Source organism: Bombina bombina, chromosome 4, assembly GCF_027579735.1.
Source record: "Bombina bombina isolate aBomBom1 chromosome 4, aBomBom1.pri, whole genome shotgun sequence".
In the NCBI taxonomy this organism is placed as follows: Eukaryota; Metazoa; Chordata; class Amphibia; order Anura; family Bombinatoridae; genus Bombina; species Bombina bombina.
This window is the reverse complement of record NC_069502.1, coordinates 635,108,078-635,126,712: the sequence shown is the minus strand read 5'-3', so window position 1 is coordinate 635,126,712 and position 18,635 is coordinate 635,108,078. Positions and strand designations below refer to the sequence as shown.

The 18,635-nt window shown below is 41.4% G+C and overlaps 1 long non-coding RNA gene across 2 annotated transcripts in view; it reads right to left on the bottom strand.

Moving 5' to 3' along the window:
- Window positions 1–18,635, bottom strand: part of LOC128656646 (uncharacterized) — a 52,653-nt gene that overhangs the window by 2,157 nt on the left and 31,861 nt on the right. For both annotated transcript variants that reach the window (XR_008402038.1, XR_008402039.1), the window contains 3 exons: window positions 14,881–15,033; window positions 7,067–7,305; window positions 6,680–6,855 (listed from right to left, as the gene is read on the bottom strand). This is a non-coding gene — a long non-coding RNA (uncharacterized LOC128656646). The remainder of the gene's footprint in view (window positions 1–6,679; window positions 6,856–7,066; window positions 7,306–14,880; window positions 15,034–18,635) is intronic.

The following is an 18,635-nucleotide window of genomic DNA, read 5'->3' as shown; positions in this document are numbered from 1 at the left end:
CATGCAGTAAAGGGTTTATTATCCACTTTTTTAATGAAAGAAGCACATTCATTTAATATAATTATTGATATCAATGGACCATATATCTGTGTTTTATGTGTTTATTATTCTATGTTATAATATTGCCAAATATTACATTCCGGAACACATAAAACAAATATCTGATTCCTATATATTTACATCATTAATATATCTGATATCTGCTTGTGAAACCAAGTAATACATGATTTCCATTTTTGCTCATGTAAAATATCAATAACATTTCTACAGTTGGGGTACATAGAAAACAATGTATGCCTGCAGGGGTACTTGCTACAAAAAGTTTGAGAAACACTGGCTTATGGGATATGTAGAAGCATTTTTGCTGATGAAAGTACAGTATATTTAACATATGCTTATATTTCAAAATGAAATGCACTCATGCACATTTAATTTTTGACCTTTCTATCCTTTTAAATGTTGCATGCTTTACATTGGTAAAACCAAAAACCACCAAAAAATTACATTCAAGCATAGCAATTCCCGCATTTCCCAGATTAATTATAATGGCAAACTGCATAAGAAGCCCTCTCAGATTGGAGAATGCTTTGCTGACTTTTACTCCAAACTTTACAATATCGAAAATTCGGAGACTCTCACCCCCACTACTAGTCAGGATATCAGAGACTTTCTGACCTCCGCTAATCTTCCCACTCTTACTACAGAGCAACAAGACTCTCTCACAGCTCCTGTATCTTTGGCAGAGATTAAACTAACAATAAAAAATCTAAAACCCTTTAAGGCTCCAGGGCCTGATGGCTTTTCTGCCCAGTTTTACAAGGTATTTGTCAATGAACTATCCCCCTACTTGCAGAGGTTTTTTATCTTAGCAAGTGAAGAAGGCTCCATGAGAGAGGAATTCTTAAAAGCAGCCATAGTTACCCTGCCAAAACCAGATAAGGATCCTTCCTCCTGTGCAAGCTATAGGCCAATTTCTTTAATCAACGTCGACGTGAAGGTTTACTCTAAAATTCTTGCCAATCGTATCAGCAGGCTTCTCCCGCACCTTATAGGTCCGGATCAAGTAGGGTTCATTCACAAGCGCGAGGGGCCGGACAATACTAGGCGTCTTGTTAATATTGTGTGTGAATCTACCAGAATGCAGAAGCCTTTCTCGGTTATCTCTTTGGATGCCGAGAAGGCTTTTGATCGAATCCGCTGGTCCTACTTGTGGGAAACCCTCAGAACCTTTAACTTCCCCCAGTCGACATGCAAGGCTATTCAGGCGCTATACTCTGCCCCGTCGGCTGCTGTCAGGGGTCTTGGCTTTCAGTCTGACCCTTTCAGCATCTCCAATGGCACTAGACAGGGGTGTCCCCTATCCCCTCTGTTGTTTGCCCTGGCGATCGAGCCCTTGGCTGCCCTTATCCGCGATGATGCGTCCATCCCAGGGATAATGCTTTCAGGCACTTTGCAAAAAATTGCATTATTCGCAGATGATATCACAATCTTCACTGCGGACCCTGGCAGAGCTGTTCCCAGACTGTTGGATGTTCTAAAGACCTTTGGTGACCTCTCATTTTATAAATTGAACACTCAAAAGACAGAGATATATTGGTGGGGATACCCTCACAATTACATTAATAGTTTAAAGAAAAGCCACAATTTCAAATGGTCGCAGGAGCAGGTCACACATCTGGGGGTTAGAATATCTAATAACGCCTTAAAAATGGTCAAAGATAATTACATCCCCTTGCTGTCAGAACTGAGATCCTTAAAAAACGCTTGGGATCACAAGTCCATTTCATGGATGGGGCGTATAGCCTCTATTAAAATGTCTTTCCTCCCTAAGCTCACCTACTTGTTTAGGTGCCTCCCCATCAGAGTCCCTATGCCACTCTTGCTCCAGTTCCAGAGTGAAATAACAAAGTTTATTTGGAAGGGCTCGACCCCTAGGATAGCTCAAAAAACTCTGAAATTTCCTATACACCTGGGAGGCCTGGCTTCCCCTTCTGTGGTAAAATACTATGAGGGGGCCATGCTTACCCATATCTCCCGGTGGGGAGTTCTTCAGTCACGTGATAAATGGCGCGAGATTGAACAGGCCTCCCTACCCCATAATGTCCTGCTCAAAGATATTATTTGGACTCCTCCACACAGCCGCAGAAGTCTAGGTATCAGCAACCTAGTTATCACAGAATGCCTTCAGGTCTGGGACAAGATCCGGCATCGCCAACTAATTGCCCCCACCCTTCCCCTATCACTTCGGTGGCTGGTCTGCTTTCTGGGTTGGCGGATACCCACCCGAATATATGGGCCAGGCTAGGGATTCGGCGGGTCTCGGACTTTTGGTCCGCTTCACAGCCTGATGGCTTTATAGACCCAAGTCTCCTGGGTTCCCCTGGGGATATTCCTCCGGTCCTCTTTTTTGAGACCATTAGGATTAAAAGCCTCTTGAGAAGCTGGGGTTTTCTCCCCACCACTTCTCGACAGCCCACCCCGTGGGAGTCTGCCTGGAAGACGGGTCACAGACTTACCCGGCCATTATCGTTCCACTACGGGACTCTAGAGGGTACTGTCCCGCCTGAAACTGCCCCGCATTTGCAGATCTGGGACGCTTTACTGCACTCTCAAATCTCGGTGGACGCCTGGCAAAGGGCCATCCTTTTGACAAAGAAAACCCTCCATTGTATCACTATGTTCGAAACCTATTACAAGGTGATTTCTCACTGGTACCTGGTCCCCACACGGCTGGCAAGGATGTACCCAGGAGTTTCGCCTTTTTGCTGGAGGAACTGTGGGTTGCAGGGCACCATGCTCCACATCTGGTGGGAATGCCCTAAAATTACTTTCTTATGGTCTCAAGGTTTCCGCGCCCTTACTGATTTCGGAATCAGAATTCCGCCTGGCCCGTCTACTGCTTTGCTCCACCTGGGCTTACAGGACTTACCTAAGCACCAAGGTATCTTCAGTACCTACCTACTAGCCTCTATTAAGACTAATTTGGCTAGGTCCTGGAAGAAAGAAAAACCCCCTTCATGGAACGAGATTGAAAAAACCATGGCCTTCTTATATACCATGGAAAAGACTATATATTTCGACTTAAACAAACTGGACTTATTCGAACTTGCTTGGGCCGATTGGAAAGACAAGTTTGATACTTCCTGGAGCCCTCCTGTCACGTCCTAAAGCCTACAGCCTGACTTCCCTTGATCTATCTACCATCTTCCCCCGTTTCTTCCCTCTCCTCTTCTATGATCCCCCCCTCCTTCCCCCCCCTCCTTCCCCCCCCCCCTAGACTTTGTTCTGATTTCAAGACATGTGATGTGTTGTATAGGTTCCTTTCAAGGTACCCCATTTGTTCTCAGACTGATGTGAGATGTCATCTCTCCACCAGGGGAGTCCATCTATTTTTATCACTATTATATTATTTCTTATCTTTGGGACCCCTGGTTTGATCCGTAATCATATACTTTTGTATGCTATCGATGTTTGTGTTTGGGACCTGCGTGTCCCTCATTGTTACTTCTATAAGTTTGAAAATGAATAAAAATCTTTTCAAAAAAAAAAAAAAATTACATTCAATAGGCTCCATTTCGCAAGCAGCGGGTACTGCTTCGGAGGCCCATTATTTCAGGATCAAGTGAAACGAAAGTTAAGAAGCAGCGATCGTAAAGAACGCTGCTCCCTAACCTGTCCTCCACCTAAAAGTTGGCGGATTAAATTCATCTTGATCCGATTGGCCACCAGTGAGCAGGTGGCGGCATTGCACAAGCATTTCTGGTGAAAAGCTTGTGCAATGATAAATGTGATGTCTATCTGCAGCTATGTCCGACAGTTGTTAAATGGAGCCCAATGAATTATAAGTATTATCAAAGTACCCTTTCAAACTCTTTTTTTGTTTATTAAATACAGATTAGATTATGTATACACACACTAATGCTCTTTGTGCATTTTATAGATCTTTATTAAAGATGCATGAAACCCCACATTTTTATTTCAATATTTAGATAGAACATACAATTTTAAACTACTTTCAAATTTACTTCTATTATAAAATGTTATTTGATCTCTTGTTATCTTTTGTTGTAAGCTCAGGATACGTGTCTGGAGCATGGCAGCAGTATTACAAGAATTAGCCATATGCAAGAGCACTATTTCTTGCCACATAGTGCTTCAAACACCTATCTAGGTATGTCTTTAACAAAGAATATCAAGGGAGCAAAACAAAACAAAACAAACAAAAAAAAAAAGCAAATTTTTAAATTGCAGAATAGCTTGTCAACATACTGTAAGATGGTTTGATCAAAAGGCACATGATTGTGTGTGTAAAAGATTTGCCACCTTATGGCTATGAAATAACGTGTGAAGCACGGATCAAATGATGTGTGTAGGAGTTCTGTACACAATGGGAAATTGAATTAATCTGAGCAGCAGTTTTATAACAGTGATAGTTTTAACCCCTTAATGACCACAGCACTTTTCCATTTTCTGACCGTTTGGGACCAAGGCTATTTTTACATTTCTGCAGTGTTTGTGTTTAGCTGTAATTTTCCTCTTACTCATTTACTGTACCCACACATATTATATACCGTTTTTCTCGCCATTAAATGGACTTTCTAAAGATACCATTATTTTCATCATATCTTATAATTTACTATAAAAAAAATATAAAATATGAGGACAAAATGGAAAAAAACACACTTTTTCTAACTTTGACCCCCAAAATCTGTTACACATCTGCAACCACCAAAAAACACTCATGCTAAATAGTTTCCAAATTTTGTCCTGAGTTTAGAAATACCCAATGTTTACACATTCTTTGCTTTTTTTTGCAAGTTATAGGGCAATAAATACAAGAAGCACTTCGCTATTTCCAAACCACTTTTTTTCAAACTTAGCGCTAGTTACATTGGAACACTGATATCTTCCAGGAATCCCAGAATATCCCTTGACATGTATATATATTTTTTTAGAAGACATCCCAAAGTATTGATCTAGGCCCATTTTGGTATATTTCATGCCACCATTTCACCGCCAAATGCGATCAAATAAAAAAAATTGTTCACTTTTTCACACATTTTGTTACAAACTTTAGGTTTCTCACTGAATTTATTTACAAACAGCTCGTGCAATTATGGCACAAATGGTTGTAAATGCTTCTCTGCAATCCCCTTTTTTCATAAATAGCAGACATATATGGATTTGGTGTTGCTTTTTGGTAATTAGAAGGCCGCTAAATGCCACTGCGCACCACACGTGTATTATGCCCAGCAATGAAGGGGTTAATTAGGGAGCATGTAGGGAGCTTGTAGGGTTAATTTTAGCTTTATTGTAGTGTAGTAGACAACCCTAAGTATTGATCTAGGCCCATTTTGGTATATTTCATGCCACCATTTCAACGCCAAATGCGATTAAATAAAAAAAAAAGTAAAATTTTTCACAATTTTAGGTTTCTCACTGAAATCATTTACAAACAGCTTGTGCAATTATGGCACAAATGGTTGTAAATGCTTCTCTGGGATCCCCTTTGTTGAGAAATAGCAGACATACATGGCTTTGGCGTTGCTTTTTGGTAATTAGAAGGCCGCTAGATGCCGCTGCGCATCACACGTGTATTATGGCTAGCAGTGAAGGGGTTAATTAGGTAGCATGTAGGGAGCTTGCAGGGTTAATTTTAGCTTTAGTGTAGAGATCAGCCTCCCACCTGACACATTACACCCCCTGATCTCTCCCAAACAGCTCTCTTCCCTCCCCCACCCCACAATTGTCCCCGCCATGTTAAGTACTGGCAGAAAGTCTGCCAGTACTAAAAAAAAAAAGCTATCCTTGATAAAACATAAAAAAAAAAAAAAGGCATATTTACATATGCTGCTCTGGAGGATCCCCCCTTAGCCCCCAACCTCCCTGATACCCCCCAAACAGCTCTTTACCCATCCCCCTCTAACTTATTAGTAGCCATCTTTGGTACTGGCAGCTGTCTGCCAGTACCCAGTTTATAGTAAAACATTGTTTTATTATTTTTTTAAAATAATTTTCTGTAGTGTAGCTTGTCCCCCCCAAAAGACCAACCCACCACCCCTCCCAGATCTCTTAGATCGATATATATATATATATATTTGGCAATCACTGCCACTTTTCTCCCATAAATTTTCTGTAGTGTAGCGGTTCCCACCCGCTTCCTACCCCCCCCCCCCCCGCGCGCACCCTCGTGCACGCGCGCGCACCCGGCGTTCCCGCCCACTATCCCGCCCCCCTCCACATCATACGGCCCATCGATGGCCGCCCACCCGCCTCCCAGACTGGCTCCCACCCACCAACGAAACCGGCCATCGATGTCCGGTACAGAGAGGGCCACAGAGTGGCTCTCTCTGCATCGGATGGCCAAGGGGGGTTATTGCAGGATGCCTCGATGTTGAGGCATCACTGCAATAACCGGAAAGCAGCTGGAAGCGAGCAGGATCGCTTCCAGCTGCTTTCCAGACCAAGGACGTACGCCACACGTCCTCGGACATTAACTGTATTTATTTTGAGGACGTGTGGCGTACGTCCTTGGTCGTTAAGGGGTTAAAAGCAAATGTTTTTCTAGCCACACAAAAAATATAACTATTTACAGGTTAGTAGTGTAAGAAGTGCTTCTGTGCCTTGATCAATTCTGATCATTATAATACATTTTTGGTTTTAAATATACACAACTTACTTTTTGTAGGAATTTGGGAACAAACATTGAATGGAGGACTGTAATCATCTCCCCTAGAGTGCAATTTGTATAGGCTTCAAGGTAGGTAAAGTTTTAGAACTTCATTCTGACGTTCAAGTGCATTATTTGTATGGATTCCAACTTAAAACTTTAGTTCTATAAACATGTGCCCATTTCTGTATTAGGAAGAGAGGGGGGAAAAAAAACAACAACAATCATTAAACACATTTATTTTGAATGTTATATTATGGCTTACCCATACACAATGATAGACAAAGATATGACTTCAGCATTTAGATTTTAACTGTTAAAAAAGTGTAATTTATTAGATAAAATTAAAGACAGAATATATGTATATGAATACATTACTACATATACAAACATTACCTTTATTTCAGGTATCCATTTACAAGAGAACCATTGTATTAGAGAATCATTATTCTTCCAAATTTGGGATTTAGTGCATTTAAAGCCAATTTATGCTCTTCTGGAGTTGATGCTAATGCAATATTACGTAGGATAGAGAGCACTTTTTGATGAGAATCATACACTCCATGATCTTTCTTATTGACCCACGCTGTCCATGATTTTTCTCAGTGGAAGTCACAAAGAAATATATTTTTTTCCTAAAAATAAATAAATTAATAAATAAACAAAATGTAGAAGTTGATCTATCTTATAGGTTAGGGCTTAGTTATATTGTATCTAGCTTAGGTTTTATTTCACAGATGTCATGCCGCGCTGCTCTAGCCATTACTAGGGGCGCGGCGTCTCCTTCCTGCTCTTTGCTAGGGGCAGTGTCAGCTCAGTCGTCTCCTTCCTGTTCGTTGCCAGGGGCAGTGTCGGCTCAGGATGCGTGCAGCGCTGACGTCATCGCCGCACGCTCCTGATGTCGGTAGGAGCTCACTGGCACGAATCCTGCGCCTATTTAAATCCTGCACTAACGATCTGTCACTGCCCAAGTATAGGTGTTACTCTGTGTGCTCCTGGGTGTGACAGATCGTTCTATGTAACTAAATACCATTGTTGCTGAACCTGCCTGTTTACTGACTACTCTACCTGCCTTAGCCCTTAAACTGCTGGACTGATCATTGTTACTGAACCTGCCTGTTTGCTGACTACTCTACCTGCCTTAACCCTTAAACTGCTGGACTGATCACTGTTGCTGAACCTGCCTGTCTGCTGACTACTCTACCTGTCTTAACCCTTAATCTGCTGGATTATTTACTGTTGCCAATTCCTGCCTGCCTGACCATTCTAGTGCTTTATCCCTAGACTGCTCTGCTGTTGCCACTGGGAACTGTCCTGCCTGTGGTGAGTGCCATCTTCCTCATCTCATTGACTTTCTCTGATCTGGGATATTCCCTATCATTCCGGCTCGACGCTGGGATAACAAGACTACTGGCCGAGTTTGGTCTGATAGAGGAGTATCCCACGAGCATTACAGTAAGTTTGTATTTATTTTAACTAGGTAGACTAGTTAGGAAATAGTTATTAACTATTTACTAACTACCTAGTTAAAATAAATACAAAATTACCCGTGAAATAAAACCTAACCTTCCTTACACTAAAACCTACCATTACAAAAAATAAAAAAACCTACCATTACAAAAAAAGAAAAGAAATTATCCAAATAAATAAAGATTAATCATATTCTAATACCCTTAAAAAATAAAACCCACCCCAAAATAAAAAAACCCTACTCTAGAATAAACTACCAAGGGCCCTTAAAAGGGCCTTCTTGGGGGCTCTTAAAAGGGCCTTTTGTAGGGCATTGCCCTGAGATAAACAGCTCTTTTACTCCCAAAAAATACAAACCCCCACCCCCCAAAATACCAGGGACCCTTAAAAGGGCATTTTGTAGGGCATTGCTCCGAGATAAACAGCTCTTTTACTAAAAAAAATAAAAATACAAACACCCACTAACAATATACATTACACAAAATAACAAACAAATTGTCAAAAATAAAAAAATTATTCCTATTCTAATACCCATAAAAAAAAACACCCCAAAATAAAAAACATAATCTAGAATAAAATACCAATGGCCCTTAAAAGGGCCTTTTGTAGGGCATTGCCCTAAAGATATCAGCTCTTTTTTTAAAATAAAATTACAAAGACCCACTAACATTACAAGCCCCCACCCCCCCAAAATAAAAAAAAACTATCTAAAAAAACCTAAGCTACCTATTGCCCTGAAAAGGGAATTTGTAAGGGCATTGCCCTTAAAAGGGCATTTAGCTCTTTTACTGCCCAGACCATAACCTAAAAAATAAAACCCACTTAATAAACCCTTAAAAAAGCCTAACACTAACCCCCTGATGATCCACTCTTAGTTTTTGTCCCACTTGAACGATTTTCATCCCGACGGCCTCTTCAATCTTCATCCCAGCAGCGACATCCTGATCCAAGTGGAGAGAAGTCTTCAACCAGGCGGCCTCTTCAATCTTCATCCAGGCGGCATCTTCTATCTTGGTCCCGGAGGCGTAGAGCGGGTCCATCCTGAAGACATCCGGCGCGGAGCATCCTCTTCATACGGTCGCTGCCGTACACTGATCTTCAGTGCAAGGGACGCGATTCAAGATGGCATCCCTTGCATTCCTATTGGTTGAAAAACTTGAATCAGCCAATAGTAATTAGGGCTGCTAAAATCCTATTGGCTATTTAAATCAGCCAATAGGATTTAAGCAGCTCTCATTCTATTGGTTAATTTAAATTAGCCAATAGAATGAGACCTGCTTAAATCCTATAGGCTGATCTGAACAGTCAATAGGATTTTAGCAGCCCTAATTCCTATTGGCCGATTCAAAATTTTCAGCCAATAGGAATGCAAGAGACACCATCTTGAATTGTGTCACTTGCATTGAAGATTTAGTGTACGGTGGCGACCGTATGAAGAGGATGCTCCGCGCCGGATGTCTTCAGGATGGACCCGCTCCGCGCCTCCGGGATCAAGATAGAAGATGCCGTCTGGATGAAGATTGAAGAGGCCATCTGGATGAAGACTTTTCTCCGCTTGGATCAGGACATCGCCGCCGGGATGAAGATTGAAGAGGCCAACTGGATGAAGATTTCGCTGGGATTAAGATTGTTCAAGTGGGACTTCAAAAACTGTAAGTGGATCGTCAGGGGGTTAGTGTTAGGCTTTTTTTAAGGGTTTATTGGGTGGGTTTTATTTTTTAGGTTAGGGTCTGTGCAGTAAAAGAGCTAGATGCCCTTTTAAGGGCAATGCCCATACTAATGCCCTTTTCAGGGCAATGGTTAGCTTAGGTTATTTTAGATAGTTTTTAATTTTGGGGGGGGGTGGTTGTCAGGGTTTTTTCCCTGCTTTGTTTTACTTACCTCTTACTGAATCTGGTGCAGAGTGTCTGTTGCTTATTTGCTGCACACCCTCTTATGGCCGGACTGGTGTACATCATCCGTGTGAGACAGATTGCAGTCTCAGTATTGTGACTTATTCTTTAAAGGGCCTCTGTTCAGTATGCTTTGCCCTTGCATTGTCTCAGACCTGTTTCTGAGTTCCTGTTCCTATGTATTACCTGGCTGTCTGAGGTCTCTCCTGGTTCCTGACTCGGCTCGTCTGACTACTCGCTTTGGCTCCTGACTCGGCTCGTCTGACTACCAGCTCTGGCTTTGACTCCTGGCTTGTTATTTGACTTGTGGACTTTTTATTATTTCTTTGTTATTAATAAAGGTGTGATTATTTTTGCACTTCTCGTCTGATTCCTGGCACCCTGACATTACGCAAGTGCCATGAATCTTGATGGTGCTAATAATCCACCTTTACCTACCATCATTTGGATGGATGAACAGGATCACCGCTTGGATCAATTTGCACTAGCCCTGCAAACCCTGCTGACTCGCACTGCACATTTGGACCAGAGTGTCCCACAAGTTATGTCTGCTCCTGTTTCCGCTGCTGCACCTAATCCTACCAGGAGCATGTTCGGTTCTGCACCTCTACCTCAGCGATATGGAGGTGATACTATTCAGTGCAGAGGGTTTTTGAACCAGGTTGGCATTTTTGAGATGTTACCCTCAGGCGTTTCCCTCTGACAGAGCTAAGGTGGGATTTCTCATGTTGTTACTCTCTGACACAGCTCTTGCCTGGGCTAATCCCTTGTGGGAGACTAATAAACCTGTGATTTCAAATTACTCTGAATTTGTGGCCTCCTTTTGAAGGGTTTTTGATGTTCCGGCTTGCACCTCCTCTGCTGCTAAACGACTCATGTCCATTCAGCAAGGTACGAGATCTGTTGCTCAGTATGCCATTGAGTTCTGTACGCTTGCTGCAGAGGTAGGTTGGAACAATGAAGCCCTTGTTGCCGCCTTCTTTCATGGGCTCTCTGATGCGATTAAAGACGAAGTTCCTGCCAGAGATTTACCAGAGGATCTCGAGACATTAGTGTCTTTTTAAATCCTAATTGACATCAGACTAAGTGAGAGGCCCTCTTTCAAGGAGCGCTTGTTGAAGCCTCCTGTTACGTTGTCTCCTACGTGTTCATTCCCACCCATGCCTCCCTCTCCTCCCATGCCTCCTGGTCCAGAGTCACCAGGTACTGCCGATGCAGTTGGGATTCACGCATCTCTCCGCAGTGGAGAGGGCTTTTAGGAGGAGGGAGGGGCTCTGCCTCTATTGTGGGTTACAGGGCCACCTTTTAAAGTCTTGTCCTACACGGCCGGGAAATGCTCGCACCTAAGGTCCTGTCAGGGGCAGACCTTGGTCGGTTTATCCTCGTCCCTAGAAATGCTAAAGGAGAAACCTTTGGTCATGGTTGTCCTTTCCTGGGTGGACTCCTCCATAGTCACCCGGGCTCTTGTTAACTCCGGTGCTGCGGGCTATTTCATTGACAGTGCTTTTGTATCAAAGCACTCCATTCCTGAATTGCCTCGATCCGTTCTGCTTGCTATTGAAGCCATTGATGGCAGGCCCCTTCAGCCCACACACGTTACTCAGGAAACCGCTCCGTTATCCATGGCTGTTGGGGCTCTCCATTTTGAATACCTCCAGTTCCAGGTGATAAACTCTCCGCATTTTCCGGTTGTTCTGGGTTATCCCTGGCTCCAAAAGCACAATCTCAGGCTCGACTGGCGCAGGTCCGAAATTTTGTCATGATCCCTGCAATGTATCTCCACTTGTCTTCGGAAACCAGTCAAAGTCTTGTGCACTTCTTCTGTATCTCAATTGCCAGAGGAGTACTGAGAGTTCCTAGACGTTTTTGACAAGGTTCGTGCCGGTACATTGCCTCCTCACCGGTCTTACGATTGGGCCATAGACCTGCAACCCGGAGCCAATCCTCCTCGGGCCGGGTTTACCCTCTGTCTGTTGCGGAGAATTGTGCTATGGAGGAGTATGTTGCCGATGCTCTGTCGCGGGGGATCATCCGCAAATCCTGCTCTCCTGCAGGGGCTGGCTTCTTCTTCGTGAAGAAAAAGGGTGGCGAGTTAAGACCATGCATCGATTATAGGGGTTTTAATCGTCTTTCCATTAAGAATGCTTACCCTATTCCGCTCATTACGGAACTCTTTGACTGCCTCAAGGGAGCTACGGTCTTTTCTAAACTTGATTTGAGAGGAGCATACAATCTCGTTAGGATTAAGGAGGGCCACGAATGGAAAACAGCATTTAACACCAGAAGCGGGCATTATGAGTATTTTGTAATGCCCTTTGGCCTATGTAATGCTCCAGCTGTCTTCCAGGAATTTATTAATGATGTCACCACCGCTGGCTCTTTTTTTGGCGCGCTGAGGGCTCTAAAGCTATATTCACCCCCTGTGATGCGCAGCATTACTTAACATGTGCACGGTGCCAACAAAATCACTGCGAGGGAACATTGGTTGAGAGTAAATATGGGTGCACAACCACCAAATCTTGCATAAGCTGTGTTGTAATGTGTGCCTAAGGGAAGAAAAGCAGGGGGCTGAGAATTTAATGACAGTGGGTTTACATTACCTGAAGAATATGTAATTCTTTAAAATACCATATGGCATGACATATTGACACATAGAAGATTAGGTTCAGTAAAAGGATGTTTTATCTTTATATGTAAGGTGCTTTTTTATAGGTAAACATTTGTCTGCTTGCTTTTAATTATTCTAAAGAATGTAGTGTGTAATTGTAAAGGTCTGTTTTAGTTGAAAATTATGCTCTCATTCATTTGAGCATGTAATTTTAAAGACTAGCGACCCTGCACCTCTGTGTTTAACCCCCACAAAGTGGTTAAACACATAGTAGAACAACAGCCAATAGGATTTTTTCCAACTTAATTCCGATTGGCTGATAGAATGATATCAGCCAATCGGAATGTAAGGGACGCCATCTTGGATGACTTCATTTAAAGCGAAACTTCATTCTTCAGAAGACGTCGTAGGAAGAGGATGCTCCACGCCGGATGTCTTGAAGATGGAGCCGCTCCGTGCCGGATGGATGAAGATAGAAGATGCCGTCTGGATGAAGACTTCTGCCAGCTTGACTGAAGACTTCGGCCCGCTTGGATGAAGACTTCTGCCGGCTTCGCCAAGGACTTCTGCCGCTTCGTTGAGGATGGATCTCGGGTCTTCAAAAACTGTAAGTGGATCTTCGGGGGTTAGCGTTAGGTTTTTTTAAGGGTTTATTGGGTGGGTTTTAATTTTAGGTTAGGGACTTTGGGCGGAAAAAGAGCTAAATGCCCTTTCAAGGGCAATGCCCATCCAAATGCCCTTTTCAGGGCAATGGGGAGCTTAGGTTCTTTAGATATGTTTTTATTTAGGGGGTTTGGTTTTGTGGGTGGTGGGTTTTACTGTTGGGGGGGGTGTTTGTATTTTATTTTACAGGTAAAAGAGCTGATTTCTTTGGGGCAATGCCCCACAAAAGGCCCTTTTGAGGGCCATTGGTAGTTTATTGTAGGCTAGGTTTTTTTTTTTTTTTTTGATAGGGCTATTAGATGAGGTTTAATCATTTTAAATATTTGATCATTTATTTTTTATTTTGTGTAACTTAGTGTTTTTTATTTTGTGTAACTTAGTTGTTAGTTTTTTGTAACTTAGTAATTTTTAATAGTAGATTTAAATAATTTGAGTAGGGTTAGGTGTTTAAATATCTAATATAGTTATTTTAATTGTTAGTTTAATGTAATTTTAGTATAATAGTGTAGGTTAATGAATAGTTTAATGTAATGTAATGTAATTTTAGTATCATAGTTAGGGTAGATTAATTATTAGTTTAATATAGTTTAATGTAATTTTAGTATAATAGTTAGGGTAGGTTAATTATTAGTTTAATATAGTTTATTTTAATTCTAAAGGTAATTTTAAATTTATTATAAGATAGGGATGAGTTAAAATTTAATGTAAAGTTAGCGGGTTGTTAGGTTTAGGGGTTAATAGCTTAATTTAGTTTATGGTGATGTGGCGGCCTGGCTGTTTAGGGGTTAATAGGTTTAGTAAGTGATAGTTATGTGGGAGGCCAGGGGTTTAGGGGTTAATACGTTTATTTAGTTGCGGCGGGGACCGGGAGCGGCGGTATAGGGGTTAATAACTTTATTTAGTGGCAACGGGGTCTGGGAGGGGCAGGATAGGGGTTAATATATTTATTTAGTTGCGGTGGGCTCCGGGAGCAGCGGAATAGGGGTTAATAACATTATGTAGGTGGCTGCGATGTCGGGGGCGGCAGATTAGGGGTGTGCAGACTCAGGGAACATGTTAGGGTGTTAGGTGTAAACGTAACTTTTATTCTAGCATAGAAATCAATGGGATATCTGGCAGCATCGAACATAAGCTTTCGCTGCTTTCAGACTCCCATTGATTCCTATGGCATCCGCGGCCTCCAGGGTGGGGGATTGAAAACCAGGTACGCTGGGCTGGAATAGTGGCGAGCGTACCTGTTAGAAGTTTGATAACTTGTAATAGTTGTCAGATAGTGCCGAATGTGTATTCGGAACATCTGTAATGACGTAAGCATCGATCTGTGTCGGACTGACCGGCGGATCGTATGTTACGTCACAAATTTCAACTTTTGCCGGTCTGTAGGCTTTGATAAATAGGACAAATCAGGCTCGCCACAATTATGCTGTGGAATTCCAGCGTATTTGCGGTTGACGGCTTGATAAATAGGCCTCAGATACCTTATAAACCCACATGGCTAGCAAAATGTTCTATTGAGAACACGTCAACTGTATTTGATAAGAATAGCTCTAGAACCTAAATCTTTCTTGAAATCTTACCTCTTCAGTAGTTGCATGCCTTAGATGTTCTAATCTCATTGGGAATTTTGCAGCATATGCATGTATGCCATTTGGTTTTTCAGTATTTTGTTTTAGTGCCTCTTTAAGTCTCTTCAATTCCATTTTTTTCCTTCTTTCAGTGTTGATTTCAATCTACGTTAAAGAAACACATTTATATACCTAATGAGTACACAGCTGCACTATGCAATTATAAAAACTATATACACAGTTTCATATTACTAACATCCATTAAATATTTATTTATATATATATATATATATATATATATATACATACAGGGAGTGCAGAATTATTAGGCAAATGAGTATTTTGACCACATCATCCTCTTTATGCATGTTGTCTTACTCCAAGCTGTATAGGCTCGAAAGCCTACTACCAATTAAGCATATTAGGTGATGTGCATCTCTGTAATGAGAAGGGGTGTGGTCTAATGACATCAACACCCTATATCAGGTGTGCATAATTATTAGGCAACTTCCTTTCCTTTGGCAAAATGGGTCAAAAGAAGGACTTGACAGGCTCAGAAAAGTAAAAAATAGTGAGATATCTTGCAGAGGGATGCAGCACTCTTAAAATTGCAAAGCTTCTGAAGCGTGATCATCGAACAATCAAGCGTTTCATTCAAAATAGTCAACAGGGTTGCAAGAAGCGTGTGGAAAAACCAAGGTGCAAAATAACTGCCCATGAACTGAGAAAAGTCAAGCGTGCAGCTGCCAAGATGCCACTTGCCACCAGTTTGGCCATATTTCAGAGCTGCAACATCACTGGAGTGCCCAAAAGCACAAGGTGTGCAATACTCAGAGACATGGCCAAGGTAAGAAAGGCTGAAAGACGACCACCACTGAACAAGACACACAAGCTGAAACGTCAAGACTGGGCCAAGAAATATCTCAAGATTGATTTTTCTAAGGTTTTATGGACTGATGAAATGAGAGTGAGTCTTGATGGGCCAGATGGATGGGCCCGTGGCTGGATTGGTAAAGGGCAGAGAGCTCCAGTCCGACTCAGACGCCAGCAAGGTGGAGGTGGAGTACTGGTTTGGCTGGTATCATCAAAGATGAGCTTGTGGGGCCTTTTCGGGTTGAGGATGGAGTCAAGCTCAACTCCCAGTCCTACTGCCAGTTTCTGGAAGACACCTTCTTCAAGCAGTGGTACAGGAAGAAGTCTGCATCCTTCAAGAAAAACATGGTTTTCATGCAGGACAATGCTCCATCACACGCGTCCAAGTACTCCACAGTGTGGCTGGCAAGAAAGGGTATAAAAGAAGAAAATCTAATGACATGGCCTCCTTGTTCACCTGATCTGAACCCCATTGAGAACCTGTGGTCCATCATCAAATGTGAGATTTACAAGGAGGGAAAACAGTACACCTCTCTGAACAGTGTCTGGGAGGCTGTGGTTGCTGCTGCACGCAATGTTGATGGTGAACAGATCAAAACACTGACAGAATCCATGGATGGCAGGCTTTTGAGTGTCCTTGCAAAGAAAGGTGGCTATATTAGTCACTGATTTGTTTTTGTTTTGTTTTTGAATGTCAGAAATGTATATTTGTGAATGTTGAGATGTTATATTGGTTTCACTGGTAAAAATAAATAATTGAAATGGGTATATATTTGTTTTTGTTAAGTTGCCTAATAATTATGCACAGTAATAGTCACCTGCACACACAGATATCCCCCTAAAATAGCTATAACTAAAAACAAACTAAAAACTACTTCCAAAACTATTCAGCTTTGATATTAATGAGTTTTTTGGGTTCATTGAGAACATGGTTGTTGTTCAATAATAAAATTAATCCTCAAAAATACAACTTGCCTAATAATTCTGCACTCCCTGTATATGGCAACCAGACGTGGACTCCTTGCTCAGTGTGCTTAGAGGAATATGGCTACATCTCACTGACAAGGCCCAATGAAGGCCGAAACGATTGTCTGGGGTTGCTGTGTTCCTTGTTCAGAGAGGAATTGCCTGGTATTTCGGCGCTGGACTGACCGTAATAGGCGGGATCAGACTGATATACTACAGGAAAGTTCCACTCTGTGAAAAGCATTACTGGGCTAAAAAGTTGCACCCAGGTGGTAAATCGCCATAGAACAGGCTAACAATGGTATTGAGCCAGTTGTTCAATTCCTGTGAGTGCACTTCTCTCTGTATATATATATATATATATATATACAGTATATATATATAAAAAAGTAAGAATCTGTATACTTAGATAAAAGGGCCATGATACCCAAATGTTGAAACACTTGAAAATGATGCAGCATAGCTGTAAAAAGCTGACTAGAAAATATCAGCTGAACATCTCTATGTAAAAAAGAAAGCTATTTTACACCCCATTGCAAAGTACGTATAGCAGCAAATCACTATGTCTGTCCCGGAAAAGGCAAGGAAGTGAGCCTCATGTACACTTGTGTTATTTCCCTATTCAGTTTAAGGAAGTTTACTATGAAATCTCATGAGATCACAGTAAAAAAAGTTAATGACCTCAGCACTGTTGATGCTGATTGACTGCAGTTCATTTCTTCTTCTTTTTTTATTTTTTACCTGCAGCTGGACAGTAACTGAAGTATAACTTTTTACACAGCACTTACTCTAGTGAGCTGAGGAAATTGTTAAGTAAAATATCTTCCTTTTTTTACATAGAGATGCTCAGGTAATATTTTCCTGCCAGTTTTTACAGTCATACTGCATCCATTTCAAGTGATTTAGCATATATGTATTATGTCTCTTTAAGTTGTTCATTCAGGGTGCATGCATTCTTCAAATAATCTTTCAAGCTGAACTATATACATTTTTTTTAAGAATGTTGCTGAGGAGGGAGTTGTGGTAAGACCTCACCTTGAGTTTGGAGTGCAGTTCTGGGGACCAATTGCTAAAAAAGATATTGAGGAGAGGCTAGCCAAACTGGGTCTGTTTTCTTTAGAAAAAAGGCGCTTGAGGGGTGACATGATTACTTTATATAAAAATATTCAAGGCCCATATACAGAGATGGCAGAAGCTCTGTTTATTCCAAGAAAATTGTTTCTGACAAGAGGTCATAATTTATGGTTGGAGGAAAGGAGATTTAATCTCCTGCAACAGAAACGTTTTTTCACTGTAAGAGCAATAAAATTATGGAACTCATTACCAAAGGAGGTAGTGAATGTCAATACCATAGATACATTTAAAAATAGTCTGGATAAATTTCTGTATATAAACAAAATTAATGGATATGATTGCTAGTATTAAATGGGTCACATTTTAATGGGGTTATTTAAGCTTAACTGGAGCTTTTTGTAAGTATTTTAGATTTGTATAGGTTGAACTCGATGAAATTCAGTCTTTTTTCAACCTTATCTACTATGTTACTATGTTACTATGTTCTGCAAAACGTTTTTTCGGATTCATTCACTTTCATTCACACATCTCTTTATTGTAGAATAGTGATTAACTATTTTAATGATAATCTTTAATGTATCGTCGCTGGTCTTCTCCCTTATTTAAAAAAAAAAAAAAAAAATAGCTGATCGATGACGAATCCGGCTTATTCCAATCGTTGCATGCACCCTTTGGCATCCAGCTCGTGGGGCATGCAATGATTGGATGAAGCCGGATTCGTCATCTATCAGCTAAATAAAGTATGAGATGCGGGTGGAGGAATGGCGCAATGTTTACAATCATTAAATGGTAATTATTTTACAAAAGAAGCTTCTTTAAATATTTTAATGAATGAAAGTGCCCCTGGTTTTATA